Below are 10,427 nucleotides of genomic sequence, written 5' to 3'. Positions count from 1 at the left end.
TGAAAATTTTACCCTAGATTTTCCTATTTTTTTTTTACTATTTTCTTTTATACTTTTAATTAGTTTTTAAAATTTTTGTAACTATTTTTTTCTTCCATATCATATTTAAATTCGGTCTCTAAATCTCTCAATAAATTCCTAAGAATTTGAACTTAAAAAAAAATTGAGAAATTAATCCTCATTTGAACTCGTGTTATAACATAACATAACATAATACATGTCAAACACTCACAAAATCTGACACGTGGAGGGGCTACAGAGCACGCATGTTTAATACCTCATACAATTCATCCAACCAAGCCAATAGTAACACCACTTACCTGGTTGGTCCAAAGAGAAGTCACTAAATTTTTTGTATTGATGTTCGTTAGATCATACCCATCGATGTCTAGTTCCAAAGCTAAATCCATACCGACTTCCTTCTCTCTCTTTCTTTTTCTCCTTCTTTATTCAAATCCGCATTGGTTAGGGATATAGAAAGAATGAGTTGGAGATTGAGAAATGGGGAGAGAAATAAAGAATGTGATGGAGGAAGAGGAGGAAATGGGAGGAAGTGGAGAACATGGATAAAATGAGCAGGCACGCAACTCTTAAGCCAGTTTGAACTCCTAGTACCTTAAATAAAGTTGGTCTCCTCTAATAAAACAGGAATTTCTCTTAAGATCATTAAAATCTTATAGACTCGAAGCTCAATATCATAAATACAATTATGCTTTATCTTGAACACGCCAACCATGAAACTAAAGTCGGTTCAATTTAACTCCATTTTATTGCCATCTTGAATGATGTATAAGGTATATTCTTGGTTTACCTTAAAGTTGTTGTGGCATGATAGTTTATATTAGTTAAGCTTTTTGCAAAATCACAGTTAAAAGGCAACAACGATGAACCTAGTTCTATTAGTCATTTCAAAGACAATTTCTTTCTCCATCTTATCGGTAATAACAGTTCAACAAAATCCATATTATGCAAAGAAACAAGTTTACAACTCATAACACCAACTACCTAAATTATGGCCTAAAAAATTGAAAACATAAGTTGTAGTTGATAATTACTCAAAAATTTCCCTAAATCAATGAACTCGTATCCAATTAGTCAATCCTAAAGATTGTAACTAGCATAGAGTAATTTAAAGTTTCGTTACTTAACTGAAGTTTATCTCATCTTTAATGAAGCATAATTTGCACTTAGGTTCATGAAATACTTATAGACTCCAACTCTGAGTACTATTAATGCAATTATGTTTCATATGAGTTTGTCAGGAATGAAACTAAGGTGAATTCAATACAACTTTATTTTGTTGTCATACAAGGCAAAATAGAAGAATTAAATCAAACAAACTGATGAACTGAACTGAATCAATGCAACCCAAATTGATTAGTCTGTTTCCTTTGTTGGGTTGTTGGTTTATTTGATAACCCTTGTATGTTATAACAATTCAATATAACATGCCTTACTTACATGTAAAATATTAGACCATCAACTTTTCATTTTATAGCCGTCCAACCACTCAGAGAAAAATATATGTGAGTAGAAACTAAAAATATTAGGTATTTAAGAAAAGACATTTGGTTTAGTGGTACGACCCTCGCTTAGGGTGCAACCTCAAATTCCCCTATGTCTAAATCTTTTCTTATCCAAGGACTTCATATTTATATAAACTTGTTGTTCCTATTATTTTAATTTTCAATCATACCTCTTAACTTCTCTACACCAATTGTTGGGCAACAAAGTTGACATAAAGGAATTAGAAAAGAGATATCAAAACTTAAGCATGTTCGCAATGGCTTGGCCATTCAGCAATAACCTAAAGTCTTTCTTTACATCCCATGGTTTTATACTTACCATCTTAGGAAATAAAGAAAAGAAAAGAAGAAAAACAAAAATTAAGTCGATTAAAACTGTAATGATAATGCTCTTAATATCATTTCATGTTTCCCACTTTTAGTAAGTATGCCTATCCAAATCTTAATTAGGTCTAGTAGAAAGTTCTTTGTTCTTATTATGTTATTGTTTTGTTCTCCAAGACACATTCTACATCCAAGGATTCAGTTCAATATGACAAAATACGACCTTAATACCTAGGCCCAAGGATTCATACATATGTTTTAAATGACATAACAAGGGCATTTGGTCTAGTGGTATGATTCTCTCTTTGGGTGCGAGAGGTCTTGAGTTCGATTCTTGGATGCCCCTTCAAGAGAGATTGTAGAATAAAATGAATTAAATATAAATATAATGCTAAGCATGCAAGAGTTATGGAGATAGATAGAGATTGTAGAATAAAATGAATTAAATAAATATAATGCTAAGCATGCGAGAGTTATGGAGATAGATAGCGATATTTCTTGGTTTTCCTATATTGATGACAGGAAATTATATTATTTTGTGGTGCAGGTATGGGGGATCCCCCACATCTCTGAAAGAAACTATTTGTTATATATACTTTTTTTTCAAATTTTTCATTTTTACGACATAATGAGTAGGGATAATTTTTCATTTTTACTATTATTGATGACGAGACATATAGGATTTTGTAACATAAGAATCATGAGGATGTATCTCATATTGTAAAGTGCTTGCTTTGTATGCAAGAGGTATAGGGATCGATACCTTGCATCTCCAAAATAAAACTATCTATTATTATTTATATTTTTTACTTTCAATTTTCCATTATTCATGACATGTTGAGTAGCGATATTTCTTCATTTTCACTATTATTTATGATGGAAAATTTAGGGTTTTGTGATAAAAGAATTGTGGGTATTTTGCCCAAATTGTAGAACACTCGCGTAGCATGCGAAAGGTACAGAGATCTATATCCTGCATCTCCAAAAGGAACTATTTGTTATTAATATTTTATTTCTATTAAATCTTTCCTTATTTATGACATAATGAACCAAGATATTTTTTCATTTATGCAATTATTGATGACGGAACATTTAGGGTTTTCTGATGTAAGAATTGAGTGGGATGTAGATCAAATGGTAGAGCGCTCGCTTCCCGTGTGGGTAGTACAGGGATCGATACCTTGCATCTCCAAATGAATGGATTACTAAATATATTATTTCTTTTCAAAATTTTCATATTTATGACATAATGAGCGGGGATAGTTTTTCATTTTCACTATTATTGATGACGAGACGTTTAGGGTTTTGTGATGTAAAAATCGTGGGGATGTAGCTCAGATGGTAGAGTGCTTACTTTGCCTGCGTGAGGTAAGGGGATTGATACCCCGCATCTCCAAAATAAAACTATTTATTATTAAATATGTTATTTCTTTTCAATTTTTCCTTATTCATGACATGTTAAGTAGCGATATTTCTTCATTTTCACTATTATTGATGACAGAAAATTGAAAGTTTTGGGATGCAAGAATTGTGGGGATGTAACTCAGATGGTAGAGCGCTAGCTTAGCATTAGAGAGGTATGGGTATTGATACCCCACAGTACCCACATCTCCAAAATAAACTCTATTCAATCTTTCCTTATTTATTTAATAATAAGCGGAGATATTTTTTCATCTTCACTATTATTGATGACGGGATGTTTAGGATTTTCTAATGTAAGAATCATGGGAATGTAGATTAGATTGTATATCGCTTTCTTAGCATGCCAGAGGTATGGGGATCGATTCCTCGCATTTCTAAAAGAAACTATTTGTTATTACTATTTTATTTCTATTGAATTTTTCCTTATTGATGGCATAATGAGTAGCGATATTTTTTCATTTTTACTATTAGTGATGACAAGACATTTAGGGTTTTGTGACATAAGAATCGTGGGGATGTAGCTCAGAAGGTAGAGCGCTTGCTTTGCATGCGAGAGGTACGGGGATCGATTCCCTGCATCTCCAAAATAAAACTATCTATTATTAAATATGTTATTTCTTTTCAATTGTTCCTTAGTCATGACATGTTGAGTAGCGATATTTCTTTTCACTATTATTGATGACAGAAAATTTAAGATTTTGTGGTACAAGTAATGTGGGATGTAGCTCAGATGGTAGAGCGCATGTGGGATGTAGCTCAGATGGTAGAGCGCTCACTTAGCATGCGAGAGGTATGGTTATTGATACCCCACATCTCCAAAAGAAACTATTTTAAACTATTTTTTATTAATAATTTATTTCTATTCAATTTTTCCTTATTTATGACGGAAAAATTTAATGTTTTTGTGGTACAAGTAATGTGGGATGTAGCTCAGATGGTAGAGCGCTCATTTAGCATGCGAGAGGTATGGTTATTGATACCCCACATCTCCAAAAGAAACTATTTTTTATTAATATTTTATTTCTATTCAATTTTTCCTATTTATGACGGAAAAATTTAATGTTTTGTGAAGTAAGAATCATGGGGATGTAGCTTGATGGTAGAGAACTCGCTTTGGAGAGGTATGGGAACTGGTACTCGCATCTCTCAAGGATAACTATCAATTATTAAATATATTAATTATTTTCAATTTATTTTTATTTATGACATAATGTGCATAGATATTTTTTCATTTTCACTATTATTGATGACGAGACATTTAGGGTTTTGTGATGTAAGAATCGTGGGGATGTAGCTCAGATGGTAGAGCGATCACTTTGCATGCGGAGATGTAGCTCAGATGGTTTTATTTCTATTCAAACTTTTCTTATTTTGACATATTGAGCATAGATATTTTTTTATTTTCACTATTATTGGTGATGTTAGGTTTAGGATTTTATGACGCTCAGATGGTAGAGCGCTCGCTTCGCATGTGAGAAGTACGGTGCGATACCCTGCTTCTCTAAAGGAATCCTACTACCAAATATTCTATTTGTATTTCAAATTTTTCTTATTTATGACATAATGAGCGGGATAGTTTTCATTTTCACTATTGTTGATGACGAGACATTTAGGATTTTGTGATGTAAGAATCGTGGGGATGTAGCTCAGATGGTAGAGCGATCACTTTGCATGCGGAGATGTAGCTCAGATGGTTTTATTTCTATTCAATCTTTTCTTATTTTGACATATTGAGCATAGATATTTTTTTATTTTCACTATTATTGGTGATGTTAGGTTTAGGATTTTATGACGCTAAGATGGTAGAGCGCTCGCTTCGCATGTGAGAAGTACGGTGCGATACCCTGCTTCTCCAAAGGAATCCTACTACCAAATATTCTATTTGTATTTCAAATTTTTCTTATTTATGACATAATGAGCGGGATAGTTTTCATTTTCACTATTGTTGATGACGAGACATTTAGGATTTTGTGATGTAAGAATCGTGGGGATGTAGCTCAGATGGTAGAGCGATCACTTTGCATGCGGAGATGTAGCTCAGATGGTTTTATTTCTATTCAATCTTTTCTTATTTTGACATATTGAGCATAGATATTTTTTTATTTTCACTATTATTGGTGATGTTAGGTTTAGGATTTTATGACGCTCAGATGGTAGAGCGCTCGCTTCGCATGTGAGAAGTACGGTGCGATACCCTGCTTCTCCAAAGGAATCCAACTACCAAATATTCTATTTGTATTTCAAATTTTTCTTATTTATGATATAATGAGCGGGATAGTTTTAATTTTCACTATTGTTGATGATGGGACATTTAGGATTTTGTTATGTAAGAATTGTTGGGATGAGGTAAGATGGCACTCTTTGAATACAAGAGCCACGGGGATCAATACACCGTATCTCTAAATAACTATTTGTTATTAATATTTTATTTTTATTCAATCTTCCCTTATTTATGACATAATGAAGAGAGATATTTTTTCATTTTCACTATTATTTCTGATGGGAAGTTTAAAGGGTTTGTAATGTAAGAATTGTACGGATGTAGCTTAAATGGTAGAGCGCATGCTTTGCATGCGAGAGGTACGGGGATCGCTATCATGCATCCAAAGGAAAACTATCAATTATTAATCTTATTTATGGCATAATGATCAAAGGAAGTTTTTCATTTTCACTATTATTGATGACGGGACGTTTAGGATTTTGTGATGTAAGAATTGTGGGGATGTAGGTAAGATGGTTGAGTGCACTCTTTGCATGCGAGAGGTATGAGGATTTTGGGTTTTGTTATGTAAGAAATGTGGGGATGTAGCTAAGATGCTAGAGTGCATCTCAGAAACTCATTAATATTTTATTTCTATTCAATTTTTCCTTATTTTTGATATAATGAGAAGAAATATTTTTTCATTTTCACTATTATTGATGACGTGTAGTTTTGGATTTTGTTATGTAAGAATTATGGGGATGTAGCAACGATGGTAGAGTGCATCTCCTAAAGAAACTATTCGTTATTAATATTTTATTTCTATTCAACTTTTCCTTATTTTTGACATAACGAGCATAAATATTTTTTCATTTTCACTATTATAGATGACGCGCAATTTTAGGTTTTGTTATGCAAGAATTGTTGAAATGTAGATAAGATGGTAGAGTGCTCTGTTTGCATGCGATTGGTATGAGGATCGATACCCCGAACACCCCGCTTTGTATTCCTAAATGCTCTATAATATGGTGGTGCCTTAATGGGATAGATATTTGATATGGATTGTATATGCCTTTAAATGTGGTTTGCTACACGAAAAAAAAAAAAAAAAAAAAAGATAGGGATACTTAAATTTTTAAGTCACTTTTGAAAAGTATGGTGTGAGATAAATATTGCCTATTATTTCTAAGAATATATTAAGTCTTCGGACTAATGTTTGTCATTTGTAGACATGACATATAATAGAGGAATTCATAGTACCGTTCTCCTTTAGAGCAATTCATAGTACCACTTATTGTTCTCCTTCGGAAGATGTTTATGGATTTAATCTGCCTATTATTTCTAAGAATATTAAGTCTTGGGACGAATGTTTGCCATTTGTAGAGATGACATATAATAGAGCAATTTTTCATAGTACCGTTCTCCTTTAGAGCAATTTATAGTACCACTCATTGTTCTTCTTTTGAAGATGTTTATGGATTTAATCCACTTACGCCTCTTGATTTGCTTCCTATTCATTCTAATATTTTTGTGAGTAAAGCAACCACAAGTAAGGCAGATCTAATCAAAACTGTAACGACCCAAAATTTTCTACTTAATTTAAGGTCGCTACTGTATATGTACCATAAACATTGAATGCGGAAGACTTCATTTAAATTCCATAAAACATAACCTTTATCTTAAAACACAGCCATAGACATACATGTTTCGAAAACATCTTTAAAACGACAAAACAAAAAACTAAATAAAATAAATAAGCGTTTAAGTTAAAAACATCCTATTCTAGCCTAAGTCTAAGAAAATAAATACCACTATCCTATGCATGTTCCATGGTCTCGAGTTGTGATGTTGTCGTCAGCCGTACAGGAATGTCTTGTCTTAACCTGAAAAATGTAGTAGCACATAGCTTGAAATACTCAGTAAGTGACCCCACTATTAAGGTTAAATGCAACAATCACATGCAATGAGATGATGAGTCCTATCTTTCATTCCGTTTTTCCTACGGTGCCGTCCTAACGGATAATTTTGGACGTGTACCATATACTCTACACACAGCCCATACGTGCGAGTATGGGCTCACCAGCTAGTTCGCTCACCGCTGGGCCACTTTCCTTATCCGGTGGACATACTCTAGGAGCCTCTCAGGCCGGACACCCGCTAGAACTAGTAACCGTCACGGCAGCGCTATGCAAAGCATAACGATCGTTGTCCTGCCATTGGATGTACGCGTTCGTACCCTCGTGATGGGATAGGGGTATCCCCCAAATGCATGAGCACACATAATGTATGAGGTCCAAAAACTTTTCCATTTTCATTATCCTTTAATACAACCCCGCTAGCATTGTGTACATATCATATCATTTTTCATATCGTTTCATATATCGTTCATCATTCATGTCATATCGTTTCTCATTCTTCAGTTCTCAAATCATACATAGTTCTAACGGTGTTATATTTCATGTCATTTATCGTAATTTCATGTCATTCATATTATGCTGTATACACACAATTTAAGAGACCTAACATAATGTTCTATGGTTTTAACATATCATTTCATCATATACACATCATACCATGACATATTGCATCACAATGTATCATGTCATAAACAAGTCATAATATAAACACTTCGTAGTCATATCGTTCTCTAACTTATCATAGCATTAACATTCTTTGTAACGATTCAGATTTTCTATTTTTGCCTTATTTGGTTAAGATTTTATTTTTATTTCTATGAAGAACAAGATATTATGTTATGCATTTATTCCGATCGAAAAATGTGCAATTTTAAACGAGGAAGTTATTAGAAATTGTAACGGTGTGGGTTTCTGGAATAAAATAAAATCAAATAAAAATAGAATAAATAATTAAATGTAATCTCCCCAGAAATCGAGGGATTTCCTGCCAGACTTTTATTACCTAATAGAAACATTCCCATTTATCTGAGTTTCCTTATCCTAAAACCCTAGAATGCAATTGTTTCACATTATTTTTATATTCGTATGCCCAACCTTTTACCTCCCTTGAAAACGATTTTCTCTCCAACCTTTCCTCCAGAACTTTGGGTGGCTCTTCGGAGGAAGAATCGGGTAAGTAAGGCAAGGTTTTTGGAATAGGGTCGAGCCGCAGACGCACACCCAATAGCTCTGGTAGCTTCGCACGCGTACACAGTGCGGGTCTGCTCGCACGTCTACGAAATCGGCTTGGTTCCGTCAATACCCGTAGCTCGACTTGGCAGCTTAGTTGGCCGGCTCGGCAACTAGGCTTAGCGGAAAGGTATCACTATAATATATCGATTCCAAGGTTTTTAGCCCTTTCGAAGCCGTTTTTGCCCTCAGTTTTACCATCTGAGGTCTGTATGGTTCCTATACATTAAAGACAGATTAGGTTGGGGGTTTATTTTGATAAATAGCATGAGGTTTAGCTAGGGTACCTTATGAAAGGTTCTAAATTTTTATGTGGTTATCATAGGACATATTTAACCGCTGGGATTCCCTCGTTGTGAGTGACTTCAACCAAGACCATCGATGTAAGTGACCATGCGATGTAGCACTATTTATGTAATGCCATGTTAGATATGTTAAGGAATGATAAGCGCCTACAATGCTGGAATTTGCAAAGCTAGAGGTCCTTCTAGAATCCTTGCAAAACGTTCACAGAGAAAGCTAACTTAACGGATTGATTCCAACCAAGAGCTGGTTAGAAGATGAATGACTCTTAGATCGAACTTGGAATCTATGATGGTCACTCTTAGATACCAAGACAATTCACTCCAGAATTAGCTTGATCAAAACTAATTCAATGAATCGGTTTAAACATCAAACCTAAAGCAAGGTTTGAAAAAGAATAACACCAAAAGGGTATCAAGAAAACACAAATGTTTTTTTTCTGTATTCAACAAAAATCCCTCAAACAGAGTATTACATGCCTTTAAATAGGCCCAAAAGATAACCCTAACAAAATAAAGTTCAGCCACCAACCACTAATAAATGCTAATAAATGCTATTAAATACAAATTGAAGAATATAAGGCAATTCATACAAACTTTTAATAAATGCTATTAAATATAAATTGAAGAATATAAGGCAATTCATAAATTGTCTTAATTGGTAGTTCAACTACCAAAGAAAAGTCTTCTAATCACTTTCCAATGTCAGCCACTCCGTTATTTTCTTGATTTGATACTTGAATCTTCTTCGTATTGCTTCTTATAATTGCTCGTTCGGGTACATGCACGTGATCAGTTGTTGGATTCATATCAGGACCTCATGCATATATGTATGTCACGTGCATCGGGATTCTTCCCCTTTATGTTACGAAAGAATGAAATACGATATTTATGTTCGCCATGATATCATGCAGGCCCTTTTCTGTTATGTGGTGTCCGGCTACGTGTAACACGTTGTGCCCGACCAAGTCAGGCCCAGAGGGTATGTTTATGAGCCCGCCTGGTGGGTCCATGTCCACGTACATGGGCCGTGTGTGAAGGAGTACCACACACCCAACCCTACCCAGAATAGGAAAGCGCCCAAGGCTATGAAAAGTTAGGTCCCGCTCATATGTTGCATGTGTTTGCATTCCTAACCCCAACAGTGGGGTGACTTACTGAGTATTTCATAAAATACTCAAGCCACATGCTACCTACATTTTTCAGGTAAAGGCAAGGCGCCAATGTATGGTTGACGGCGGAGCTGAGGCCACCATGGAAGTTGGAGACGTGATATTTTTAGGCGTTTACTTTTATTAGACTGTTTTAAGTTATAGCATTGAGTATTGTTTTAGTTGGATTTATTTTGAATTGAAGGTTTATTTTCGGAGTTTAGGTTTTGTTTTGGATTCATGAACATTTATGAAAGACTCTTTCAAGGTTACTTATGATGAGCTTCTGCTTAATGAGATAAGTATGCATGGGTGACGTCACTAATTAGGTTAAAGAAAATTAGGGGCGTTACATT

Source organism: Cucurbita pepo, chromosome 3 (assembly GCF_057944985.1).
Source record: "Cucurbita pepo subsp. pepo isolate OVF chromosome 3, ASM5794498v1, whole genome shotgun sequence".
In the NCBI taxonomy this organism is placed as follows: domain Eukaryota; kingdom Viridiplantae; phylum Streptophyta; class Magnoliopsida; order Cucurbitales; family Cucurbitaceae; genus Cucurbita; species Cucurbita pepo.
The sequence above is the reverse complement of the archived record's forward strand: the minus strand, read 5'-3'. Positions refer to the sequence as shown.